The sequence below is a fragment of the Gossypium hirsutum genome, chromosome D02 (genome assembly GCF_007990345.1).
Source record: "Gossypium hirsutum isolate 1008001.06 chromosome D02, Gossypium_hirsutum_v2.1, whole genome shotgun sequence".
Lineage (NCBI taxonomy): Eukaryota > Viridiplantae > Streptophyta > Magnoliopsida > Malvales > Malvaceae > Gossypium > Gossypium hirsutum.
In genome coordinates, this window is record NC_053438.1 from 28,769,875 (window position 1) to 28,774,519 (window position 4,645).

Sequence of the window (4,645 nt, forward strand, 5' to 3'; positions counted from 1 at the left end):
GGGTGATTGATGATCGAGATAGCCCAATCTGAGAGCATGTTGTACCAATTTTGGATGACCTAAATCCAGGTATAGTCAGACCACAAAAATAGGCTCAACAGTTTGAGCTGAAACTGGTAATGTTTCAGATGTTACAAACAGTAGGACAATTTAATGGGTTACCCACTGAAGATCCAAGACTGCAGTTAAGACTTTTTCTAGAGGTCTATGACTTGTTTAGACAACAGGGTATGCTTGAAGACGCTCTATGACTTAAACTGTTTCCATATTCTTTAAGAGATCATGCAAGAGAATGGTTGAATGCTTTGCTATCGGGGACAGTGGCATCATGGAATTATCTTCGCGAAAGGTTTTTGCTATGATATAATCCCCTAAATATGAATGCAAAATTTAGAAATGACATCACATCTTTTTGGCAATTGGAGAATGAAACACTATATGAAGCTTGGAAATGATTTAAAGACTTTGTAACACCCCAAACCTGACCTAGACGTTATGGCCGAATCTGGCGATATCACATTGAAGTGTTTTTCGAAAACATAGTTTCAATGAAAAACCCACTCTATATTAATTCTCGTTTATTGAAACTCAAGTTTGTCTTTAGCAGTTTGTTGATCTTATTTGTTGTTACTATATTCAAAACATTGTTTTGATGCGGAAGCTTTAATTTTATGGTACTAAAACGTGGTGTTTTGAAAAAAAAAACATTCATCTTTTGAAAATCCGTGTCCTACTTCTATCAGATATGAATTAAAACAAGTAAAATCCCAAAATTAAAAGTTTAAAAGAAAATTTTAAAAGGCCTTATTACAGAACAAATACCTAAAATAAATTTCTTATAAGAAAAAAAAACAAATGTAAAAGCAGGTGTGGTTGTGTGGCCACCTCCGAGTCCCTCACAACACCAGTCCCTAAGATTGGGGATTACCTGTAAGATAAACAGAGGGTGAGTTTACGAAAACTCAGTGTGTAACCCTATAAAAGCAAATAGCCAATGCATTTACAGTCTGGGCTTAAGCCCAATTTAATAACAGTTCAGTTCAGTTGGCCTTAGCCTATTACAGTGACAGTATCAGTGTAGGCCTTAGCCCATTACAGTGACAGTAACAGTTCAAACATGCAATCAGAAATCCTACCAATCCAGCCTCTACGCTCTACTATGTCCAACCCAACACTCCATATGGGGATAAAATCACCCACCCATCCCTACACTCCAAAATTAGCACTGGTTGCGGCAATAAATAGTATTTGCAGCAGAACCGCCAATACAGTACACTTCCTCCAATCATAATAATCCCATTCCCATGCAACATATCATACATGTATGCAACATATATATATATATCGTGACATGCTCATATACAGTCATACATAACATTAAGCATACAGTCATTTTATAACATAGGGGCCTAACAGTCATTTTATAACATAGGGGCATAACCGTCATTTTATAACATAAGAGCTTGGGCATAACAGTCATTTTATAACATAGGGGCATAACCGTCATTTTATAACATAGGGGCATAACTGTTATTTTATAATATAGGGCATAATAGTCATTTTATAACATAGGGGCATAACAATCATTTTATAACAGCTTGGGGGTTTAGGCCTACTTACCGACCCATCAGTAGGCCCACAGTTGTCTCGGGTGACCCGTACAACCTTAACAGTCAAATAGTGAAGTTGGACCCAAGGCCCATAATGCGGGCCCATGTGGGCCCACACACTTGTGTGGCCCACATATCCCAGAATTGGTCTCGGTCATGAAATTACACAGTTTGGCCTAATTTCCTCCACACGCTCGTGCGGTTTACTCATGTGGAGACCATAAGCCCGTTAGGCCCACACTGTCCATTTCGGCCCATCGTGGCCTAAAACGGCCTAAGACCATGAAATCACTCATTGTGGCTGCAACAGTATAATGCCCATGTTTATGCATTCGGTTTACCACACAAGCGAGCGCACACTCGTGTAGCGTCAATTGCCATAATTTTTAGCTTTTGCCGGTTTACGTTTTGGGTAGGGTTTACACACTTTGTTTCTATTCGTCACGAGCAGTCGCTTAAACACTCACCAACCTACATTTGGCCAATCAAACACCACTATCAGTCCTACTTTAGAGTTAACAAGAAACTAGAAATCTACAGTTCATTCATAAAATATATTAGCGTTACCTTCGATCGAACCACAGTGATTTCCATGAATTTAGTCTTCAGTGATTGATTAGGAATTCCTTGAATTCTTCCTTGACTGCCATACAATTGCTATCAGTTATTACTAAAGGCAGAAGAAGAAAGAAATATTGATTCGCTTAAAGAACTTACCAAAAGAGAGCAAGAGAATCAAATAGTGGAAGGATTCGACATTACCACAACCCCTCACCCTCGATTTAAAGCGAAACGAAAAGAGTAAAGTCAATTGGTGGAAAAAGAGGAAAGGTTTCGGCAGTGGTCAGAACTGGTAATCGGCAGCACAACACAAGAGGGAGAGAATAGGAGAATCAGTTTAGAGGAAAAGAGGGAAAGAAATCGAATGAGACAAAAACAATATTCGGCCAACTCAATGAATGAGGAGAAAGGGTTTCGGCAAATGCAATGAATAGAGAGAAGTAACATTCGTCAAACTCAATGAATGGGGAGAAGTAATATTCGGCAAAGGGAACTACTCAGCAAAGCAAAACCAAAAAAAATGAGAAGCCCCCTCTAGCCGAATTCTTGAGTGCCACAGAGTCCACTTTCGGCACTACATTCCCTCTCCCCTCATCCCTTTATTTTCTCCTAAAATCCCTCATCAAATCTCTCCACCTGATCACACCTCCCCTCAGCCACTCAATTTGAATTCTCCTTCACCATTTCACTATCAGAATTTTAGTCTAACACAAACTCACACACGGCACAAGTAGCAAAATAACAACCCTTGTTTGAACAGGTATCCGAACTCAAGACCCCCAGCACACTGACACTCCGCTTAACCACCAGACCAACAGGCCTATTCTGATATAAATCCACAAACTTTAAAATATAAGCCAATTGAACCCAGTTAAGGCTTTATTTAATTAAAATAACAAAATTCTGCCCAATTCAATGCTTGAACTTGGGACCTCTTAGACACTTCTTAGAACATTTAACCACTGAAGTAGATATGTATTTATGTTACAAACATGCAAAAATAAATACTTGGATTTTTGAGGTGTTACAGACTTAATTCGGAAATGTTTGATGCATAGATTTCAACACTGGACTCAAATGGAGATATTCTATAATGAGCTGAATGCACATACGAGGATGGTAGTTGATGCTTCTGCCAATGGTACTTTGTTGGATAAATCTCAATAATGAAGCATATGAGATTTTGGAAATGATTGCCAACAATGATTATCGTATCATACCATAAGAGTTGGGAGGGGCAAGAGAGCTGCTGGTACAATGGAGGTTGATACAATCACATCATTGACAGCCTAGGTATCTTCTTTAGCTAACATGATCAAAATAATGAAAATGCCTATTGTAGTCCAAGAGATGAAGGTAGTCAAACTATTGTGTGTTTATCATGGTGAAGATCATGTGTTTGATGAATGCTCATCAAACCCAGCATTCATGTGCTACTTGGGTTATTTCAACCAAAACAATAACCCCTATTCCAACACGTATAATCTGGGGTGGAAGCAACATCCAAACTTTAGTTGGAATAATCAAGGTGCGGGGATTTTTATAAATTCAATAAGATAGAATGCCATCAATGCATCACCTGATTATAATCAAACTATGCTGAGGAAAAATGTCTAATAGGGTCAGGCATCAACTTCTTCATCATTTATTGAAGCTTTGTTGAAGGAATATATGGCTAAAAATGATGTTGTAATTCAGAGTTAGGATGCATCCCTTCGAGCTCTTGAGAATCAAGTGGGGAAATAGCGAATGCTTTAAATTTGAGACCACAAGGAACACTGCCAAGTGATACCGAGAATTTGAGATCACAAGGGAAGGAAAAATGCAAGGTCATCACTCTTAGACATGAAACTCAACTTGATGACGTTGCTCAAGATGCCACGGTAGGAGAGGATAATTCGAATAACAACCATGTAAAGATCTCAGAGTTATCTGAAAAATATAATGAACCTAAAAAGATAATGAACCTAAAAAGGGTAAGTAGCAAAATGCTGTGCCAGAATCAGATCATGTTGGCAACGAGAATGCCATGGCAAAACAATATCAGTAAGCTGAAGGACAATCACCTTTACCTTTTCCTCAGAGATTTCATAATTCTAAGCTGGATATTCAATTCAAAAGATTTTTGGAGGTATTGAAGCAACTCCACGTCAACATACCATTGGTTGAAGGTTTGGAGCAAATTCCTAATTATGTGAAATTTATAAAAGTTATAGTGTCAAAAAAGTACAGATTGGGAGAATTTGGGACTGTCACTCTCATTGAAGGGTACACAGCAATGTTAACCAACAAATTACCTCCAAATTTGAATGGCCGAGGGAGTTTCACTATCCCATGTTCAATTGGAAATCATTATGTTGGTAAGACATGATGTGATCTAGGAGCGAGTATAAATCTAACGCATATGTCTATTTTCAGGAAGCTAGGAATTAGAAAAGCAAGACCTACTACAGTTACGTTGCAAATGGCTGACC

The 4,645-nt window shown here is 38.4% G+C and overlaps 1 non-coding gene across 1 annotated transcript; it reads right to left on the reverse strand.

The window, feature by feature from the left end:
• Positions 1-386: 386 nt before the first annotated feature.
• LOC121215197 (small nucleolar RNA R71) lies at positions 387-488 on the reverse strand. The gene has a single exon (XR_005910926.1). It is a non-coding gene; the product is annotated as a small nucleolar RNA R71 (small nucleolar RNA).
• Between the last annotated feature and the right edge of the window lie 4,157 nt (positions 489-4,645).